Source organism: Labrus mixtus, chromosome 1 (assembly GCF_963584025.1).
Source record: "Labrus mixtus chromosome 1, fLabMix1.1, whole genome shotgun sequence".
Classification (NCBI taxonomy): domain Eukaryota; kingdom Metazoa; phylum Chordata; class Actinopteri; order Labriformes; family Labridae; genus Labrus; species Labrus mixtus.
Window position 1 is genome coordinate 23,515,720 of NC_083612.1, and position 23,864 is coordinate 23,539,583.

A 23,864-nucleotide genomic window follows, 5' to 3' on the forward strand; every position below is an offset into this window, starting at 1 on the left:
CTGTGTGCTGCAATAATAACAGAGCTTTTCATAATGTGTGCTATTTCAGTCATCAGCAGTATGAAACATGATCCACAATAATAATGCCTCATTCTCTGTACCGCCTAGCTGCTCAGAACTTAGCATGATGAAGGTGCACAAACTCAAAGTCACAAATCAACCAGGACCAGAAAATAAACTATTTAAAGACAACTACTAGGTGTAAACCAAAGATCATCAGGGTACAGTGTTTCCTCTTATAGTCATAAAAAGCTATCAATTCCAAGGACTAGACCCAACCCACTCGTTGGCCACAACAACTTATGACCTGTCAAATATATATTTTGTAATTCCTTTGTTGGGTGTCTTGCTGTCCTTAAATATATCACATGATAATACAAAGGTAAAAGGCTTAACGGTTGAGGATGAAGCAGAGACAAATGGCATAGACACAACAATTTGTAGGGTGATTGCAGGACTTTAACATGATGGTTATAGTTTGGTTTGTTAATGATACTTTATTTCCATTTCACTTTATTAGTCAGCTTAGCATTGTGTTTGCCAAATCTATGTTAGGTTGTGTGTGTGGGTGTGTGTGTGTGTGGGGGGGGGGGGGGGGGGGGGGGGGGGGGTCTGCCTACTTTGCCATAACCAATTAGAGGTAAAAGGCATCATGCCATGCCAGCCTACTTTCTGTTGCCATGGCAGCTGCTGGTAGCCTTTGGTAGGAGCAGTTACTGTAACTTGAAATTTAATCTCATTTATCTGTGAAATGACGTTAGAAGATAAAAAGTGTTCACGTTAGAACTCATCAAATATATTTTTCTGTTGCTTGCGTTCATGGATGTATCAATGCTGGCTTGCTGTCCATAAAGTTCAAGTGTTCTTATTCCTGAATTAAAGCTTTGATTCTTCCACTGTTTCTCGAACCAGGAAACACCAAACTTAATTGTACAGATGAACGTATTGGAGAGAGAGGGGCGCTCATTCATCGCTCTGAAGACCAGATGAACAGTGATGTTTAATATAAATATTTTTAAAAAACTCAATAAAACCTCAGAAAGTCATGTCCAGATTACATTTTCTTTTGCGACATCTACTTATTGTTAGGCATTTCAAACAGGGCGAGGTGGTTAACATGAGTGTCCTAATAGCAGTGTGACTTCTTCACCTTGTTTAGGTCAGAGCCTGGAAGTCAATCTAAACTGCCACAGCTGCCATTAGTCATGCAAAGTTTAGCATCATGCATGCAATGTTATAGACTGCTGTGTGCAGGACAGGACAGCTTTGTTTGGAAAATAGAGCTTAATCTTTCTTCACAAACACGTGGAACAAAGGCTGGAGCCCTGTTGCGTGTATTAGAGCTCATATATTTGCGGTTGGCACAGTGTCGGTTTTACATAAAGTGAATGAGAGAAGGAAGTTGCACCTGCCCCTTTGTCCTCTTCCCTGAGGGGGATCTTTTTGTTTGTCCCAGAGCGCCATGGAGTACAGTGACAACGTTCAGTCAATAAACCTCAGAGCCAGTGACAAAGATTGAGGCGCTAACAGAACGTCACACTCACGGTTAAACATATTTGAATGTTTGGTGAGTGGTTGTGCGATGCAGACGAATAGAACACTGTCCAAACCTGCTGTTTGTGTCTTTTTTTGTGTTTGTAAAAAGATACTTTTTTTTTTTTACATGTGATATAGATATGGATATGGAAGCCCATTTCCGCCAGCTAAAAAAATTAAAATGAGAACTTGGCTTTGTTGAGATTTTTTTTTTTCCGACTTTTTATGGCCAAAAATCTCAACAAAGCCAAGTTTTCTTTTCTTTTTTTTAACTGGCGGAAATGGGCTTCCATACATGCATGTATGCACACAGAAATACAAAAGTCATATAATAGGCTTTCTGCTAATATAATTACCATTTATTTTTAAACAAAGTAAGCTACTGATTTAAAGGAGATGAAAAAGAAATGTAGTAAAGGGAATTACTGTAACATAAAGCAGAATTGTTCGTATGCAAACAGCATCTCACACATCTCCCCTATACTAGAGAGAAAACATCTTCTCTTTAGCTGCACCAGCTCCCGCTCCTGAGAGATTGGAGCTGCAGAATAAAGAAGGCATCTGTACTCTTCCAGGTCAGTCATGTTTGGGAAGGTTGGAATTTGAGTTCCAAGGATAAACATCAGTTCCCCAGAGAGGACGGTTACCCATGTTTGAATACTGCACAGGGAAAATGAATCTCTGCACAAGCAAAACAAGCATGACGAACACTTTCATAGGCTCTACTGAGTTCATTCTTAACCTGCGGCTTCGCGCTACGCAGTAACTGTTTTTGTGCTCGTCCTGTGCCAGTCGTTTAACTCACATGAAAAACGTACGATTGTGGAGAACATGAAATAATGACGACGCTCATGCTAACAGAGAGTGGTAAATTTGTTCATCGAAGCTACGATCTTGTCTGCTTACAAAAACCATCAGAGCTAAACTTGAAAAAGCTATTTCTCTGCAAACGTCCACAAATTTATTTTGATCACCCATCTTTTTCCTGGGGAGAGAATAATGTCTCCACAGGCAGAACCAAGAGTAACCAGCTGTGCATTTGTACTTACAGGTAACCAGCAATGCATCCACTTACCCAACACTCCTCACAGAGGGGATTGTTTTCAGCTGCACACGGTGATTGAAAGCATTAGTGATGAATGGCAAATGGTCTGCACACGTGCTCTGGAACCATGACCGTGTGATCGTTGAAGAGGATACTGTTTAACTATATGTGTTTAACACATTTGAGTAATGGAGGTTAAAAATTGCATGCACATGGTACAGTAAGGGGATGTTTATGAAATAGTTTGCATAACAGTCTTTTGAGCTAATACAACGCAAATAGAATAAGAATTAAGTGAACTCCATGTGCGTGTTTCCTATATTGTGGAACAGACAAAGGTTCAGACTCATTATAGACATTCTACATAATGATTGAGAGGTTAAATGTGTTCCATTTGCACCTTTTTTTTTTTTTAGATAATCTAATGTAGCAAGACCTCCCTCCACTGACATGCTTCACACCTGAATGGATTCATCCTATAAATATAGAGAACTACATGAAAACAACTGGTTACTTTACCTTTCAGAGGTTGATTTGCTGTTCATTTGGTGCCTGCTTTGACATAATCTTGATAAAGTAATAGGATGATAGATTTCGGAGTCTGTATGTTGAATGTTCACCAACTAATGTTGTCTTTCTTAGAAACAACATGTGAAGAGGTGGCTTGACTTTTTTTTTTTTCTCTCCATGTGCAAATTTGGGACTAATGACTGCCTAATAGAAACTGCTAAGCATAGACATGTCAATTTGATTGTAAGCAGGCCAATTTATAACGTAATTACCCAGCAAACCGTGGCTGAATTTAAGTGCAGTGAGTTTGCAGTGTGTGAAGTGATCATGCTTCGGTTTTAGTCAAAGTAAGTGTTTAATAACAGCAATGAGCTAGGACTCATTATTAGAAAAGTGACATAAGGCCATTGCTTTTTGAAGCCATAAACAGCTCATATGAGCAAGTTTATTTTTCCACATTATACAGCACCTAATGAAAACTGTTCCTCTGATATTTTAGCCAGTTGAACTTTAAGTTGCCAGTCTCTCACTCCTTAAAACCAACATCAGTTTTTTTATTTTAATTTGAGGCAGAAGAAAAAAACAAACAGCTAACGCAGCAGGGACACATGTTACAAGATGCTCATTTACATATCCAACAGCTGAAGAGCAAAGTGTAAGAAATCTGGCACATACTGTAGCTATGAAGTGACGTAGACAAACATAAAGAGCTGTTAGAATGTATTAACACTGACAGTTTTAGATTGTGACTGGCTTATTTAGCTCTTTTTGCCCAAGCGTAATTCATTTTATTTGCCATAGGTCACATTAGATATTTACTCACCTTTTAATCGAGCTTTGCTCTCTTCCACCTCATCTGAGGTAAATATATGGCTCCATGCTGCTGAATACTCCACTATTAGCATCAGCTAGCTGCTAACTTTGTTTGTTATTTGCTGCTAGTTGAATACAGTGTGTTACCCTGGGCTTGTTATGGTACAGATATCAAACCATGTTCATTACTATTTAAACCATGAGGTTTTAAAAGATAGAGGATCCACAGCACTCAAAGAGACAAACGAAGAGGCCATGTGTGTCAAACAATCATTTTAAAAGCTTCCTGTTTAAACCACATGGCTACTAGCAAGGGTTCAACGGGCCCTTAAAGCTATTAAAAATACTGATGACATCAATCTATCCCTCTAGGAATGAAGAGTACAATTACTCTACAATAAAATGATAAGACCAGAGAGACTCTTACCAACAGCTTGTTCGAAACAAATACAAGTAGACATTGTGACACTGTCGCATCCCCCCCATTCTGAAGCTAATCTTGGTACAGTCCTGATTGCCCACACCTGGTGAAGCAAGGTGCATTCAAGTGCGCATGGTCATGAGAGAACTCACCTGCAAGAGGAAGGTCACATATTATACTCTTTTTTTAACAAGGTAACAACATGTAGAAATCAAAGCAAAAAAGGAAACAAGGAATGATAATACACTTAATGAAGCTCATGTATTAAAGAGGATCCACATATTAGCTGAACAACACACCACAAACACCTCATACTATTTCATTAGTGGTCATGTTTTTGTCCACTTTGATTGCTGAGGAAATGAGTGACACTCACTAACAGGCGTATACCCTGAAAACAACCGTGTGCATCTTTTATCTGTGAATAAAAGTAGGACTGTGAAACATGAAGTTGAACCAAAATAGTACAGTTACAGCCATTAAACAAAACCCAAAAGTTACTAAAAAGCTCCATTGAACTGTAATTTATTGCAGAGTTGATGAAAGTTTCTGTCTATAAAGTCTTAGATAGAATCATTTGATCTATTGATCACATTGCAGCTTTGACATTTTAAATTAAAGATCGCTTTATATTTAAGAAGGTTTGTGCTTATTGTACAGAGACAAAAGCTATGATACTACTACATAGTTTGTTTTTTCCAAGCATTTTATTTATAGCCAAATTAATTTTACATTAGGAAAACCTGTGACGGATTATTGTATTTGAATAAAGAAAGTCACACATTTGCATCTTATAGACATCTGCACAATTCCTGGTATCACTATTCAGCTTGTATGATTCAGCCATCCCTTTTCTCCATCTCTCTTCAGTAGTTTACAGGTCTGTGTGAGTCCAGGTCCAGTTGTGTTCAGTTAGTTCTGTGTTAGAGATGACAGACAGGATGAGGTGGGTGGTTCCTAACATGGCATTAGTTTGAGGTTTTATAGGGAAAAAGCTCTCATCCCTTCATTTTCCCTAGTAGAGAAGAGATCACATCATTAGAGTCCCATTCTTAACACACGCCATAAGTTGACCAAACTGTCACAGTGGCTGCTGGTTTCTCTTCTTTGGATGGTTTATCTCATTGTGTGTTGGTTAACAGACCTCTTCTTACATCATGATTAAGTTGTTAACACTGGTGCTCTACCCTAACACATCATCTGTTCTGTTTATCTATGTCTGTTAAATTCAGATGTTTTGGTCTTTTTACAAACAAGCCATGTGTTTGCTTGAATGTTTGAGCTGTCAATTATGCTCTCAGAACTTTGAACAAGAGTCATAATGATAAACACAGAGTACAAAGTGTTTGGTCTGAAACGAAACAGAATTCCTTTTCCAAACGCAGAAATGAACCACAAGTTCAGCTGTTGCTTCAACATTGTTGAAAATACATCAGGGGCAGCTGTAGCCTCCAGCTTTTACTGTTCCTGCAGGGTAATGCTGCCTTCATGTGCTTCTACTGTATTTACAAGTGATGAGCACAGGATTTGCTCTCCAAAGTCGCAATTACGAGTCGGAAATTGAGAAGTTTTGATGATACCCAATTTGCCCAGTCGTGTAGTTTGTGTGAAACAGTTATTGACCGAGACAACAGGAAGACGGACAAGACACAAACAATATGCTATAATGCATAATTTTAGCAATAAAGCTAACATGCTTACCGAACATTGATGTTATTTAAGCTTATAAACAAAGTAAATCGTCAAGCCTGATGCGCATTCTTCTTCATTCTGCTGTTGAAGCACAAAGGAGCTCTGTGCTTCTTGCTTTTGGTAATTAAACATCAGCCAAGATGAAAAAAAACTATCTGGCTAACGAGGTGGGACAAAGAGTGCAAACCAATCAATGATGAGGAAATCAGCGGGTGAACAACAGGAAGAGAGGTAGGTGATGAACGTTAGCGTTGAACGGTAACAAACAACATGCTCATGTTTAGATCTTTACTGTGTCTGTTACAGCTCTTTTTTAATACACATTTGAATGGTCATAAACCCTCCTCGCTCTCAGGTGGTGTTAAACAACGACCAGCTCCTGCTACCAAATCTTCTGCAGACGATTTTGGACTGAAAAAAAGATGCTGTCTGGCAGCACCCTAAACAAGCCACATGGCAATATCATGAATGGAACCGGGCAGACATTTTCCTAATTGGCATGCTGTTGTATAAGAAATAATTGGCTCATTTTAGTCCGTTGACTGATGACTGGAAAATGTGCCCTTAAAGATTATCCATTCTGTTCTTTGGGGACTTATCTGGGAAGCGTTCATATTTATTGTCTGTGCTCAGATAGACATGGCTATCCTTGTGTCATGCGTCAAGGGTATGAAAGGAAGGGATGATTAATGATGCAAGTTTCTCTTTTAAGTGCCATTATGGGGCGTCATTCACCAACGCTATAACCTCAAGCAGCTCAGATCTTTATTCGGGCCCTGCTGCCTCTGTTAACGTAGAAAATATTCAATCACTCTCCCCTCAGTAGTAAAGGAGAGAGGCTGAGAACAACATGGCTGTGTTTAAAAAGCAGGCGAAGTAAGACAATACTGGGCTTGAAAGGTTTAAAGCATTAAGGGAAATGGACACAAAATCATGTTAACTCCCTCCAAGTCAATTTTGTTTCTGAATGAGAATTTGCAATGAAAAAATTGTTTTGGTTACATTTGACAAATGTCAAAGATAAAGTAATACTTGCTTTGCAGGATCCTATCACATTTAAAGTAAATTCTATTAATAATTCTTGCCTCCTCCTATAGTGCACAATTTTCTAATGTTAACTCTTGCAACAGCACTTTCTCACATAATGAAACACGGAAACAAATATCTGAGCTCTCCCTCACTTTTGTTGTTAGCATGACAATTACTAATTGTTACCATTGTATCATCACCACAGTAGCAAATCTGCAACAAAAAGTCATCTAAAGTATTTTGTCACTTTGGATTAGCTGTCATCTTTTGGAAAATATCTCTTTGGGAAACTATTTGCAAAACAAAATGATTTTGGTAGCTCTTCGGATGAAACCGGTTCTTCTCCGCACAACACCTCTTTGTGAAGAAGCCCTAACATCACACTGAATATGCATGCTGCTTGCTGAAACTTACTTTTTCTTTGCCAGCATCACCACAGGGGATTGTATCATGGCTCTGTCTTGAACAGGTGCAATGAATGGGCATACTGTCTAAAACACAGCAACACGCTCTCATGTACAGTACAAATAAATCACATCTCTTTGCAAGACATAATAACCAGTGTGCAGACAGTTCAGTGGCCCTCTGTCTACTTGCTTCAGCTCTATAACTTGGAGGTTGATTCTAAAAGAAGTATAGAATATAATTCCTCTTCTTGGCACTAAATGTCCAATAAAGTACGATCCTGAACCACATTTATTGTTCTGGTAAAAAACTTTAAGAAACAGCAGGAAGATTTATTAACCTCTGTGCTAGTGCCATCACCAAAATGTGTTATTAACGTAATCTGCCCTTTGTCTTCTTAACATGTTCAAATGTATTTGCAAATTTGGGGCGCTGATGGTTTTATGCATTTCTAATGTTTATGCTGCTGCAGCTCGAAGCTTTTCTAACTGTTAAAGAGAATCAACCCTGTTCCTTAAATCTTAACAAACATCCTCTGTGTTGCCAGGCAACAGACAAATGTATGAATGGATTTAAGCATACCCTGACACACTATTAAATGGAGGGACTTTTTTTGGCATGACATCAGCTCAGTCACGACAGTTCCCAGTGCTGGATCCTCAACTTCTTTGCTCACGAAGAGCAAGCAGACAAAATAAATCACAAATAGGCTGCTATGTAGATCATCACTGAGGCAACACATTTGCTGTAAGTGCTCATCTGTAGTAAACATGTACACTTGGAATACAAAGAAGTAACATAAACACAATATTGTGTTTTTGAAATAATTGTATGTCTAGTAGCTACGGGATCTTTGCAGAGGCATGGTCAGAACTCTTTTGTTTTTTGATCTTATGTACTATGCTTTTCATTAAGTGTTCTGTTCCTCTCCTCTCTTGTCGAAGTAAATCCAATTTAAGCGACTATGTTTGTTACACAGACTCGCGGAAAAGCCAGACACAGGGTCAGGACCTAATGAAAATGATTTGTGCTGGCATTTCCAACTCCAGACATAATTTAACATCTAAATAACATCCTGATACACTCTGTGCAGAAAATGCTAGTTCAAGATCAGTCTGTGTTTTATGCAGCAGAGCTTTACGTTGACCTCAAACATACTTCTACCCAGAAACAGGGATCTGAAAGTTACTACACCATCAGCTATTAACAGTGAACAGAGCTGCTTTTTGAGTATGAAGTCATAATTAACATTTAGAAATAAGCTTCTGACATCCTAAAGTTTCCTTAAAATCAACTCTACCCTCTCATTTAATTTCCTAAATTGTACCATTTTCTCAGCAGAAAATAGACAGTTGAGCCTGCGGACAAACAGTGAAGCAGGCAGGAGTCGACCTTATGAATCAGAAGAACCTGCAGCATAAAAAAGAGAGAGAGAGAGAGAGAGAGAGAGAGAGAGAGAGAGAGCAGAGAGGACTGAAGAGGAACACCTATGCTGAATTTCTCTGAGCCAGATTTTGCTGCTCTTTCAGCATTTTAACTAAACCATATGAATTAGAAAAAAATAATCATTTGTACACAACAACTGCTGTTTATCACCATGGTGTAATACATATAATATAATTTTTGATATATAATTTCATTCAGTATAAATGTGTGAAAGCAGTTTGTATGTGAGGATGTGGTGATAATAAAAGTAAGAGGGGGTCCTCTAGTATTGTGTGGTTTAAATTAGCATCATGTTTGTCTCGGTTAATTGAATGCTTCTCTGCAGACCTGCAGAGCTGAGCTCCGGCTCCCCATCAAACTAACCACAGAACAACAGAACATTTTAGTGAAGGATCAAATGAGTGATGCTACATGACAACAGAGACATTGCCCACCCTTTGTTTTTCTCACTGGCCTACTTTTGTCAAACTGTACCGAGGGAGACTGGAGGTAGAGTTGCAGTAATTCAAGCTCTTATCCACATACAAGAAGGGGAAGAGGAAACACTTTGAACTCAGCAGGAACAGCAAACAGATGCTAATTAACATGATGTTCCAGTGCAGGCCTCTAGCAACAGGATTAGAACAATTTAGAGAGGAATGAGGAGGAGAAAATATTCACATGAGAGAGCATGAGCAATAGAAATACTGTACTTACGATGGTTCACATGGCCTGGTTAGTATTCAATAAGAAAACTATTTTCCCTGCAAAACTGTTTTCATAAACAGTGGAGCCATTTCGACAATTACAGAGATCTGATTCTAATGCTAGAGAGATTTGTTTCTCCATCATTTAAATTGCACTAAATTTGGAAAGTATTCCTTCCAGCAGTTCTGATTCGAGGTCAAACAATGATCAAAGACAGAAAAAAAATTTAGTTCTATGAGTAAGGTCCTTCCAACTTTTAAGCACATTTTCCCAAATTCATGTTCATCAAGGACATTACCAAATGGTGTTGTTAACACAGTTGCATCGTACAAGTAAACAGTTCATTTCTTAACTACCAACGTTTTCTGATGTTAAGTTGTGTTTATTGACAGTGGATAATAAATGAGAAATCATGGTTACAAATTTAGAACAAATATCAAACTCCATTCACTAAAAGAAAAAACCCTCTTATGAAACCTGGAACCAGATTTATTCACAAACATATGATCATATTAGTTGTCCTAAATAACAGAGAATAAACACTTCATCTTTATTTCCTCACTTCCCCATCCCTCTCCCTCTCAATAAGTAGTTTCAGGAGGATTCCATGTACGCTACACTTGTGTGTCTCTGAATGCTCTTATATTACAGCTTTGATATAATATAAAATATAACTTAAGTACACCTAAAAAACGTGATCTTCACTATGTATGAACTGTGTAGATATTGGCTGTATATCAGCCTTTTTTTCTCTCTTTCCAGGATGTGAATAACTACCGTGCGTGACCATCTTTTTTTTCTTTCTTTCTCTTCATTCTGTTTTCTTTGTAACTACCAAATAATAAGCTACAGTATTAGAATGTATATATCCTCTGAGCATGAAAGAAAGAAAGAAAGAAAGAAAGTGCATTGACCACTCCTGCCTCGTATTCCAGTCCCCTGTTGTCCAGCATAGTTTATCAGCGATGAACTCAGATGAATGCTGCAGTGAAAGATGCAGCAACAAATTATAAAAAAGACAGAGCAAACGATGAAGCTAGTTCTGGTACAAAAGGTGAGAAAATGTCACACAAGATACGTCTGTGTGGAGCAATAACAAGCAGTAGTAAAACACAAATGGTAGCATGAATAATGTATTAACATGTGCACACATACACACACGCACAAACACACGCTTCTTACACTAAACACGTGCACACGCGCACACATAAAACAAATCACGTCAAATAAATGCTTGATTATAATGTATGAAATGTTTCTGATCAGTCAGCTGAAAAACTAATTTCATTTTCTCATTAGAAGTCTGTGCCTCAGGCTCATTCTCGTGTCAGTGTTTATTACTCTGAAAACAGAAAATTAAAATCATCAGCTTGGTCACAATCAGAGCTCTGAATCGCTGTTTATGACTGAGCGAGAGAGAGAAAGCGAGAAAGGAGAGGGAGGAAAGATATTAAAGACTGGACAACAATTGAAAGAACCCAGCTCATTTTACTGAGGCAGAGGATTTATTACCCATGTGACCTTTCCTTCTCCAGAGATTTGCTGCTCTGCTGTCGTCCATCATGTTTCTAATGTGGCAGAAGGTGCAGTAGGTTGGTGAATAGGTTTTTTTTTTATGTTAGGGAGTAGATTTTGGCGAGCTAATCAATTTGTTTAAGAGAAGAAAAGTTCACAGAGTACGGTCATTTCTTATGATCGACTTCAAGATCTCTATGTGCTTTTTTAAATGGGTTCAAATTAAAGCTATTGTGTTTGTATATCACAACAGATCATTGAATCACACTTATCAGCTTCAGGCATTATAAATACAAGAAAACCACCACTGTGTAAAAAAAAAAAGGTAAATGGACTGTACTTATATGGTGCTTTATAGTCTTCTGAAGCCCTTTTACACATGTCACATTCAACAGAGAAAGTAATAACCTTACCCAATTCCTGATTTTCTTGAAGCTGCTCAGATTAGTATTTAGCCCCTTTCAGCTCATTGTTTTGGTTTAACAACACATACCTTAACTGTTTAGGTTCGTTCTCAATGCCCTTGCTGCCTGCTCTGCTTCCACATCGGTGGGTGAACGCTACTTTCGAACAAGCTTTATCCACTTGGCATTTCACCTCACTATGATTATATTTTCTCTTCTTTGCTGCTACATCCACATCAATTCTACTCGCAGGTTTGACTCACACCCAGACGCTGAATTATATCCATTCTTAAACTCACCTGTGCACTGTCAATAGCTAGGGGACATACATCTGTTCTCACCTGTTTCCCCCATGTCTTGTTTGTTACGCCTGTCTCCAATTACTCCAAGTGTATTCAGTGTGTGTGCTTTTCCTTCCCTGTCCATATGTTGTCTTACCTTGCTGTATTAATGTATGGATTTTAGTCTTACCTTCCCGTGTTTCTTTTGGATTTACATCTTACCTAGTTTTCCTGCTGGCTCCTTGTGTTTTATGGTGTTTTTTTTCACTATTTGGAACCTTTTTTTTTTAACCATTTAATCAGACCTCTGCGCCCACTCAATGTACAGAGGCTTAGTCCTCGACAGTGAGTGGCTCGGGTTCAAATCCGACTTGTGGCTCCTTTACCGCATGTCGCTCCCAACTCTCTCTCTTTATGACTCCACTATCTCTAGAACAGCCTTATAGAGCAAAGCAGAAGTTCTACTCACATAAGCTTAACATTATGGTCTTAGCTGGTCTCCTCTAATAGCTGTCTACAGGGAAACCTCTGAGCTAGATTCTATCAGACAACCAATGGTAAGTGAAATGTCAACTGAAGTGGTAAAAGCAAATGCAGGTCACAGCCTTTGTGACAACTTGCTTGTCTTTTAAATTAAATGTAAATATATATACTCATTCGTATAATCATCCTTTACTTGTCATCAACAGGATATTTTACACATTTCTAAGACATGTCAATGTTGTATTTGCAGAAAGTACTTCACTTTGTCTCTTTAAGTCTCAAAATGTGGAGGTTTTTTTTTGTATGAGGTGCAGTGAGCCAAACCTTTGCTATAAACAGACTTTATTCCACATCACAGAAACATGTGTCCTGACCTTTCCACCAAGACCTTTCATTTATTTTCTAATACAGTTCCCCTTGTGAGTTACTCTGTTCTCATAGTCATAGAAAAGGTCAAAGCAAGCACTCATGTCTGCTGTCTGCCTGCTGAATTAGCTGTGTCACCTTTCATTTCTACAGAATCAGACTTCATCACCAAGCCTGTCATCTGATTGTAGTGTGCGTTTAATATTCATGCAGTATTAAGCGTAGTAATTGTACGGTATAAATTAATTTGAAAGTATGATGGGGATTACACATTGCAGCATCTCTATTGAAAATATCAAGCGTTTATTGGAATTTAAAAAATAATGAATGGACGTGATTTTCCATTAATATATAATAATTTGTGTTGTTGCTGAATGAGATTTTGAATTTGGGACATTGTGAAGAAATGACCTCTTTATGCATGAGATCAGCCATGGAGAGTAGAGGCGGGGGGGAGGGGGCTGTCAAAACAATGTTGATCGATGATGCTGCCTCCGATTATGAACACAGAATTAGCACATTTGGACTTGTATGATAAATAGTCCAACCACCAGCCACTCCCCATATCACCTCAAAGAACTGATACACTAATTGACTGCAGCCACAAATTGGGATGATTTTAGCTGGCCATTGTGTTTGCAGATTTGTATCTTCAGCCCCATTCTTTAAGGTATCCCAACCATCCACAATGTCAAGATACAGGAAAAACAGTAGAAAAGGTTAAAAACTGAATGCATTCAATAGGCTATTACAGTTAGGAAGTGGTTACATAAAATCATTATTTTCAGTGGAATCCCACAATTACAATTCCTTTGCAAGGGCGATGTGAATGAATGTATAAGCATCAAGTTGATTTTAATTTAAGGGACCTGGAACATTTCAATGAAACCCTCTTAAACAACATCCAGCCATCTTTGCAGTGCTGATCTTTAAGGGAGTGCAAAACTGGAGATTTAAACATGAAAAGGAGGAAGCTAGCCTTCTACCAGTGTTGCATTCTCCACTTAAACTTAAATCTCCTCAGTGACAGTGACTGTTTGCTGCTCAAAAGACAAACTGTTTATAGGCAGAGATGTGACAGAAGGCCATGACACAAATGTTTCTTTTGAATAAACTTCGTGAACTTACTGTTCTGTTATTAATAGAGCTATTGATTTGCTGAGGGGAAGTTAGCTTAAGCAATTTTCTCACAGTTTGTTTAGGTATACTTTACTTGACTTAATATTTTCCATGGATGAAATGTTGTATATGAAATCAACACTGTCCGGAGTAATCTGCTCGGTACTGAGAAAACAGAAGGCAGCTCAGGTTACTGTTGTGCCTCGTCATTTCCCTGACTGTGTAGCATGTTAGCTGATTGAATGCATCTGCATTGGTGTGTTCAGCCCTTTAGATGATCAAGCTTTTGTTACTGCTTTGTGCTGAGAGAAATACATCTCTTAAAATTTGAGTTACAGGACGTTATCCAATGCAGTTGAGTAGATGCACAGCTTATTTGGCCTCTCCTAAGAGTCTGAAGAAACTCAGATCATATTTTAAAAATCCAGTTGTACTGCTAAGTATACTGACTAAAGTAGCCTCATTAGAGATTTACTTTTTATAGATAGAGTTATGCCTGTGGACGTCTTTGAATCAACAATATATTTGTAATCGCAGTGCAAATGCAGTTATTTTTGTGCAGCTGTGGCCATGAGTGACCCTGTTGAGTTAATGAGCAAGAACAATTTAAGTGTAACATGACAAGATGAACAATGAGTAAACTGTGTTGTGTTTTAAATATAACTGAAATAAACCTTTACCCAGTATGATGGTGTGATCACAAGGCTGCGACTTTGCCAGTGTGTATGTTCTAATATTAAACTAACAAGACGGCTTAATAGTGTTGATGAGTTGTATAAAAGCTTGAGTCTTGCACAAGTTGACTGTTATGTTAATGTAGCACCTGTTTATTTGGACAAGAGGCCCGGTGTTAAGCGCTGCTTCTTTGAATTGACTGAATCCCACAATAGAAAGCAAAGTGATTGCTTTTATTATAATTCATTTGCTGTGTTTTTCTTTTAATTTGCCCTTTTTTCAGTTACGGTAATAGTTAGGACCAAAATAATACAGTGGTGGGTGCAAAAGTGAAATTTAATGATAAGTCATTTTCTATCAATTGTCAAGGTTCCACTGTAATTAAATAAGAATTTAATGGCATAACAAATCACACAACTGTTTTGTGAATATTAAAAGATATGTCCATTGAGACAAAATGTTTATGTTGCTTATTCTATAGTCTGATCCATAAATACATTCTAGACATGAGGGGTTGCAACAATGACATCAAAACAACACGATATGAAGCAATGCGATACCATTCAATACACTTTGACCACTTGGGAATCAAGTGCTGTAAACATTTAGCTGCCTCTAAAGTTATGAGAAATCTTTGCATAATGGTTTGATTCAGCCCATATAGTGGAGAGTTTCTTTACATATTCTCAAGTCACAAGTTTCCTGTTTCCTACCGATGCCCTATCCACTCGGCTTGTCAGATTGAGCAACAAGCTGCAGCTTTGTATGTTCTTCACTTCGTGTTATATTCATACAGTAATCGTCTTTGTGTTCTACATGTCCGTGTGAGTGATACTCTCATCCAACCTTTATATCTGATCATGAGGTTGATTTACAGTGTTCCAGTCTTTTACTCTGATAATATTCACTCAGACGGAACAATAGCCAATAAGGAAGCAAGCTGACTGAAGCACAACAAACATAACCATGGTGATGACAGCAAATGCAAAGCATAAAGTAAGATGGATGTCACAAATTCAGGACCAATTTGTTGATTTGTGGAAACAACACAAGTGTCCTCTAAAACAAACCAATATCCAACTGACGAGGGAAGGAGTTGGACCAAGGTGTTTACCGTAATGGAAGTAGAAGCTGACAGCTAGCCACGTTTAGCTTGACTATCATGTTTGTTTACTCTTAAGTCGCACATAGTTTGACCGGGTGAGATTACACGTTTTGACAGTCGAGACTCTGGTTGTTGGTGAATGAATAGGTTAGTGTGTGGTGTGCAGAGTTGGCCGTCTCTTTGCACACCACACCATAAGAACTGAACAGTTAAATGTGTCATGATTTCACATCATGTGTGAGGTCTCTGACATTTACAAAATGGTTTAAGATTTTAAAAATCTTTTAGTGTGTGCCAGGCCTTAACAATCTTAGGTAGCCACACTCTTTAATACCACCAGCTATTGTCAAGTTTTCTCCTAAATAACACAATGAACATCATGCTGTTTTGCAGGAGAAACGAACATAGCAATTTAGATCTGTTGAGGAAAAGGTTAACAAAGACTAACAAACTGAACTGGACTTTTTTCTTAACAGCTTTGTACGTTGGGGGCGGCAGTAGCTCAGTCTGTAGGGACTTGGGCTGTGAGGGTCGCCGGTTCAAGTCTGGAAGTTGGTCCGGTAGCTGGAGAGGTGCCAGATCACTTCCTGAGCACTGCCGAGGTGCCCTTGAGCAAGGCACTGAACCCCCCCCCCCCCCCCCTAAATATTAAATACAATTCTTAGTACTATTATTTCATTTTCAAGCCTGAATACAGCAGGTTTTGATCTATTTGCGCTCCCTTTATTTCATCAGTCTGTTAAAACCGAGTCAGATTTTCTCAACTCTGTGCAACTTTTCATGTTTTTTTTATAATTCTTCTGGGCTGGCTTGCTTTTCAAATACATTTTAAGAAGCTTCACATAAGAAAAACAACAAAAAGCAGCCTTTTTCTTTTTCTGTCTTGATCTATACCTGACAGTGTCAAAACTTTAAATGTTTCAGCTGCATCATTGAAAAATCTGACCTGTGTAAGTCTGGAGAGCTGTGTGTGTGTGTGTGTGTGTGTGTGTGTGTGTGTGTGTGTGTGTGTGTGTGTGTGTGTGTGCCAAAACACTGGTGCACTTAATAAACATGGGGTTCCATGGCCTTTTGGGGACTAAACAGACTATAGGTGAGTGTGTGTTGAGGGTAAGTGTGGACCCCTGGCACCCAGCGAGACCCCGGCTCTGCTCCATCCCTCCCCTTTAGCTGGCCCCTTCTCTCTGTGCAGACCCTGAACAAAGAGAGGACCCAAACAATGGATCACTCTGAGGGCTGAATGGCTTTGCGGGTCAAGCATGAAACCCCCCCCCCTCCTGCCCCCCCCTCTTTGACAGAAACACAACCCACACTTGTTCTGCTGAAGAGAGGCTGACCCTCCCGGCAAAGAAATAATGAACGCAGCCTGGGCATTAAACTGATAAAACTACAGGGACTGGGATCAGTTTGGCAGACAAATCATGTCTAATGGCGTGAGGCTGGAGCCTGTCTTCTGTCCTGTCTCCCCTCCTCTTCATTACAAGTCTACTGTACACTGTCCAGGCATCCACACGGCCATGTTAAGTTCATAGCTCAGGATGTGACCTTAAAGAGCAGCTGTCCACTACTTCTCCATGTATCACTCATTTTTTTTATTTCATTTTGATTTCTGTTCAGGCTTCTCCTGATGGTTTCGCAAGCAAAAGTCTTTGTGTGCTTCCAGCTGAAATGTGTTGGAGAGATATTTGTTAGGCAAATTTGCTAATCAACTGCCACAGGAGCTGCTGTTTATAAATAAATGAGAACGTGTATCTGTCCCAGCATCAAGGTCCAACCATGAGATTTGCATGGTTCATAGTCAAATTGGGTTTAAAAAAAACATTCGCAAAATCATCTCTAGCCTTTATGATCCATCTCTTTCCTGGAACTACAATGTGGAAATCCAGGTTACAAATCCCATCAAAGAAAGATAAAGGTTTTATTTCACGAAGCTTCTCATATAAACTATGTTGCTTTAATAGATGCAAAATGCACCATCTGTGAGGTTAGGGACGTATTCTAATGTAATGAATGTAATTATATCCAGGTCTCCTCATCGTCAGCATAAGTTATGATAAGATAAAACTTAATTATCCCCATGGGGACAATAGGTAAGATCATCATCATTTACTGATCCCTCCCTCCTCGTCCTCTTCCTCCACTTTCACTTTGTTTCCTCTCAGGCCACCCTTTAAAGGCAGCGTTGTATATCAGGTGCATTTGACTTCCTGTCAGCTTTGTGTACAGCAAGCCGTGACTCTTCCATGCGGCTCAAACAGTGGTTTTACAGCTCGCCGTCTGTATGGGCAGCTGAGGTCTGGAGGCATGCAAGCTGTTCGGTCTTTCACCTTCGCTCGCGGCCCCTCCCCCAGGTCAGCGGCCATACATTAGATCAGGCAAGGCCTCACAGGGTCGAAGAACCACTGCCAATCACTCCACAATGCAGCTTAAAGCACAGCTATAAGCCATCCTGAAAGAACGGCAAAAAGTGTTTTCTGACATTTACCACAAGCCTTGTTTGATTTAAGATGCTGTGAATGTATCATTTTTTCATGAAAGCATATTTAGAGATTAATGTTATTAAATGTGATTTTTTTTCTGATTTTCTTTGAAATCTGGGTTAGTTGAACAAATATTCACTGAATTGATATGTTGTTATTGCTTTACCATGGAGATTTTAATTTGAAACTAGGTCTTACCTTCTACAGCTAATTTTCCAGTAAGGTGGTGTGTTTATGCAGTATTTATAAACACACCATAGCTGAAAAATTAAGTCGTTTATAACATCAGTTGTGAAATTATTTGCGTAAGTAAAAAGGCCAAAAAAGCTACACGGTTAGTTTTGCAGCCTGAATTAAAGATGGACTTTACTTTTATTGCATAGACACTCCGGACTTTGCAGATAGACACTTACCATTCAAAATGAATAATCAACCACTTAGCATCCATTATGGTAGAGCAATGATATTATTGAGTACGTCATCATAATCTGGGGGTGGTAATTGCTTTGGCTACAGTTTGCTGATAATACACTGTACTTTTGCTCATTCTTAAGAGTTGAGCTTTACTTATACAGATTATTATTTTTGTCTCAAAAAGTTTACTTTAGCCATTGGACAGTTTAGTAAGTCTTCTACTACAGCAGGATTCATTACAACTCACATGTCATAAGCAAATTGAAAAAAACAGCAACACTGTTTTATAACTATTTATGGTGGGGGGGGGGGGGGGTATGCAGAGAACTTGCCAATAAATATAATCTATAACTTATATAAACTCTAATTGCCGACCTGTTTGTACTGTGCATTATAAAGTCTGGCATGTCGCTGGACACGCTGTGTCAATGTGTGTGTATACCTGCCTCTGCATGCCGAGCAGTGCAGCCGTACACTGTGAGGAGAATCTATGGCTCATTTAGCTCTGCTTTTCACTCTGACTGTATAAAAGAATCAACCCCAGCTTGAATATATTATCACCTGTTTCAAGTGTACCAGGCCTGCAGAATGAACACCTTATTTTTTTAACCCTTTCCCTGCCTCTCTGCTGGCTGCCATTCCATTTCCTGACTATTACCATGAGTAAATGTTTTCCTCGCCCTCTTAAATGAGTAATTTTTGGTTTCTAACTTGTCTCTAACCTTTTCCTGCCCCCTTTTGTTTGGCTTTTGTTTTGAAACAGCTGTTATCATGGATTTCTTTTTTTCCCTTTTTTTTTTTTTTTTGGTCAGCTGTGATTGCTCCGGGCAAAACAGGAGCAGATGGTGTTTTGCTATGCATGAATGGAGCGTTAGAGGAGTTGGACTGAATAGGCCAAGTTTTGAATGGTGTCTACACAGCACCTGCCTCTTGTAGCAGCAGGGACATCCTAGTGGCATGATCTGTCTTGGCTTGGCTGCCGTGGTGAGGGATGAAAGAAAGAAACAGAGGGGGGAACCTCATTGGGTACCGTCCATATTTATTGATTTTCCTGCAAGTCGTGGCATAATGTGGTGTACAGTCAGTTTGAGTTAATTGGATGTGACACAGCATGCACTTGTAATCTATCACTCTGCTCTCCTGGTACACTTTATCAGTTTTGTTGCCATAGAAACGTGTTGGCTATATTAACAGGCTAAGTAAGTTGCAATAAAAAGCAGTTTTAGAGCTGGGATCCTCTGCTGAACACAAAGCCTATAAAATACTGATTAAATAAATGGGAGAGTGGTGAAGGGAGGGGGCTGGATTTTAACATTCCTAAACCAAACAAGTCCAAATAAAAAGAGACTGCGATCGTTTCCGTGCTACGCAGGGACATCTGTCAACCTCTGGGGCATGATGATCTGTCACAATAAAGTAAAGCTTTCTCAAATCACTGACAGCTTGCTCTGCTTCTTTCTTTTTTTTTTTTTAAGTGCGACTGTATAACTCAACAGAGAATAAATGCTCCAGATGCTTTTTGTCCTCTAAATACTGACAATGCACAAACACACTGCGAACCACAACTAATCTGAAAGAAACCAGCTCCACGTACACTCACTGACGTTATTGTGAGGGCGATGACTGCTTCAAATAAACACTTTTTCTTTGGGCTTTCATGTTTATTCTGTGACCTTTCTAACGTTGACAGCAGGGTGATGGCGGCCGGCTTATCTGCTCTCTTCAAGCTTGTGCACAACTGCACAACACAGTCAAATATATATATATAATAAAGACGTTGGTATTGGCATGAAAAATCCTATTATTTCAGCTGGTGATTGCAAATGCCTCCTGGTGTTTATAAAATGACCATAGGGCACATAGTTTGGATGCAATTACTTTGTGGTCTCATATTAGATATAGCCCCTTTTTACTGGGTTATTTTAATGTGTTAAAAATACAAATGTCTTGTTTAAACAATAAGCAACAGATCATTTCAATGATTATGAGTAAATCCTGTTAATCCTTTACAAGAAATAGGATTTGTAATCATTTACAGCCACAACATAGCTCTCTGCAATGTGTAATATATAAACAGCATATCAATCCTTGCAGTACTGTTTTTTTTTTCTGTCCATTAAAAAAGCAAGATTGAGAGTTGTGATAGTGTGGCAATGCAGAGTCTGACTGAGGTCAAAGACTGGCAGAGAGAGAGAGAGCAGACTTACAATAACAGAATAGAACAAAAGAGGGGGGCTAAGCCTAATGGATGAATCACTGCATCACCAAGGCAACATCATCGCTTAGAGATCTAACGATTGAGAAAGGTGTGTGTGTGTGTGTGTGTGTGTGTGAGTTTTCATGTTGTCTGTGGATGCATGTGGCTGTTAAGTGTGAGCAGAGAAGGAACAAGAGTGCAAATGTGATTATTTGTGTTTGGATTTGTTCTTTTCTGCCAAGTTGCACATTTGTGTTTAATAGCATCCCTGATGATTTGTAAAAATTAACTACATCTTTCTTTTAATTGATTGGAATGAATGTGTTCGATAACAGATTGGATAAATGGGGATAGCTTCAAACTGTATGATATAGGTAAGTTTATCAGAAACGTTCAATGAGGTTATCAGATCTCAGTACTACCCCCCCCCCCCCCCCCCCCAATTTACCATCAATGTTGCTCTGAGGAATCATCTAAGGCCCTACTTAAGTCATGCAGGTCAAAAGTTCCCTAAAAAAACCCTTACCATTGGTCAGGGATGTCAACAGTGCAGCCAGCCAACAGAGCAGCCCCACAGCCTCAAACAAACATCACTATTCATCTCAGAGGTCAATAGTTCTCTCTGCAAAGTAAACCACAGCAAGGTCAAGAATTCCTTAAACGTAGTCAGCCATTTGACTAGAGGCCGAGTTCCTGCTTTTAAGAAAAGGGGCTTGGCATTGGACTTGTAGGGTCAGCTGTCTCAGTGCGTCCCTGAAGCCAGTCTAACAGGAAAAGAGGCTTCTTCTTTTTTGTCCAAGGAGAAAAAAAAGTTTGGTGTTAGAGCCGAGTGGCTGGTCCCACATCTGCCCCCCAAATCTGGCCCTGTGCAATTGGCTGCAGCGTGGGTCTGATGGTCAGATGGTCAGTGTCAGCAGGCCTTTTGTTATGCTCACATTGTATCTGTGCGATGAACGGGAAAACAACAAAAGAGCCAAATAAATAATTAAAATACAGAATCCCTCGGCTTCCACATCTGACTCCTTAGTCATTGTTGGCACCGAGCCTCGCGACTGACCTCAGCGAGGAGGAGGAGGAGACAATTAGGTCACCTCGTGATTGCATTACACAAATGACATATTAATGTCATAGTGCCCTTCATGCATGTCATCAATGTTGGTTAATGATGAAGAGCAGCACGGGTGATATTGATTGCTTCATGCTTCTGTGATCATATCTTATTGCACTCTCAAAATACATTTAGCTTGCAGGGACATCAGAAAAAATAAACAGGAAAAAAAAGCAGGTGAATCAAAAAAAATTCTGTTATTTAAATGTAACCAATCCCCATTATTAGAGGAGCGGTGTATTATCCTGGTAAATTATGTCCATGTGTGTACAGCAGTGTTTTGAAAATATCTGTAACCTTTTTATTGCAGAGTCCCATAACTCCAACCCTGGCTGTGAGATATTTGTACACACAGTGACCGCGGTACTGAGGGGTTATGGAATAACAAGGAGCCCCATGCATTATTAATGGGCTGCTGTGAATCTGTTCAGAATAATAACAGCGATTTCCCAGCGCCTCATTACTGTGTGTTTTTAAAGCATGTGTTTGGTATCCATGGACACCCTCTCTCACATTCTCCTCTTCTTCCGCCCTGTGTTAACATTCAGGTCATGCGCGCCACTTGCTGTTTTTAATTTTCGTTTCATCATAAGCACTTTAAGACTGTTGCCAGCGCTTATTTGCAGTTTTGCTGCAGACCTCTTCACTCGGGGCTTCTGACAGGACAGATGCTGCAATTAATCACGGCAGAGAAATGGGCATCATTTCCACTCAGAGCTGCAGCAGCAGCAGCCTCGGACCCAAATTACAAATGCTTTCCTAAAACTGTCTAATTGAAAACAAACTGCAATTTGAAAAATATATCACGCCGCTATCACAGAAAGAACAGGAGCAGATTTCCTAATTTGTGACTAACATTAGCTCATGTTTAGAATGTCTCAGCTGCCTTTGGAAAAAAAAGAAAGAAAAGGCCCTTCCCTGGGCCGCTGCATTCACGGGCTATTGTGAAGATATGATAATTATTGTTTGCCTGCCTTCCCTCCCCCGCTCTCCATATTATTCAAGGGAGCTCAGCAAACCCCCCTGGGGATGTCTTGGAAATAAAGCGATTTTGAAGCAAGTAAGAAAGAGGCAAAATCCAATGCACTGGTGTGTGAGAAGGGGACTGTTATTGAGACAAGTACCAGTTACATGCTGACCTTGTCCAGTATCAACTGTTTGTACAGTTACAATGGAACATTCACAGGGAGATGAGATCAGAAATTATGCCTAAAATAAGCTTTGAAATAAACAAATTCCTACAAATAAATACTTGTGATTGATAGTTTAATTTTAAACAGAGACACAAAGAAATATATAATACTTCATACAAAATTATGGCTGCTATCATATTAGTGATGGAATGTCTCTGGATTCTTCTTCATGGCCGAGCAAAACCTCAAACATTAAATTACTTTTCCTATGTGAGCTGAAACAACTTTTCAAGATCTCCATACGTATATGCATTTATTCTATGGACAGATTTAAAGCAGTTGGGTTTGTAAGCAAAAATACAAACAAAATCGCTGCTATTGAAACTCATAAAAAAGTATAAAAGAGCAGAAATGCACTATGTGATATAGCAATCCACAGGTCGTTTAACAATGTTTTAATTAAAGCCTCACATATTAAAACTTTACAACAGGTGATTTGAAAAATGTACAACATTTTCTATTTTTTTCCAGGGACTTCTGTACAGCTGGCGAAAATACCTCTGATGCCTTTTTCAGTTGGCTTTGGCAGTGCAACAAACTGGCTCTGCTAGTGTTCTTTTTTTTTTTTTTAAACAATGACGGTATCAAGGAGCAGAGTAAAAATACATCAATCCCCAAACCATCTGCCTTGATCTGAATATTTGTATTTACCATAAAATATCCCCTTTCTTACACAAAATAAAAACATAATTTAATTGTTAAACATCTGAAGAGAAAACAAATACATTAAAGAAGGTTTTTTTGTGGGGGATTACACACTTTTGGACAAATCCTCTGGAAGGTTGATTATGATTACTGAATAAAGGAGGTTTCATCTCACCCCCACTCTACAAAAACATGTACAGCAGATTATAGCTACAGTTTGATGGTGAGATGTGATGCCATAAATGAATTATGGCAGGTCTGTCTCAGTCTGTTCAGTCATTTTCTTTCCCCTTAT

The 23,864-nt window shown here is 39.1% G+C and overlaps 2 protein-coding genes across 2 annotated transcripts in view; one reads left to right on the forward strand and one right to left on the reverse strand.

Moving 5' to 3' along the window:
* Positions 1-23,864, forward strand: part of adcy7 (adenylate cyclase 7) — a 570,666-nt gene that overhangs the window by 454,867 nt on the left and 91,935 nt on the right. The gene's annotated exons all lie outside the window — the stretch shown is intronic.
* tox3 (TOX high mobility group box family member 3) overlaps positions 21,924-23,864 on the reverse strand; it is a 42,031-nt gene continuing 40,090 nt past the window's right edge. The window contains exon 7 of the mRNA XM_061045686.1: positions 21,924-23,864. This exon is cut by the window's right edge and continues 1,548 nt beyond it. The gene's annotated coding sequence lies outside the window, so the exon portion shown is untranslated.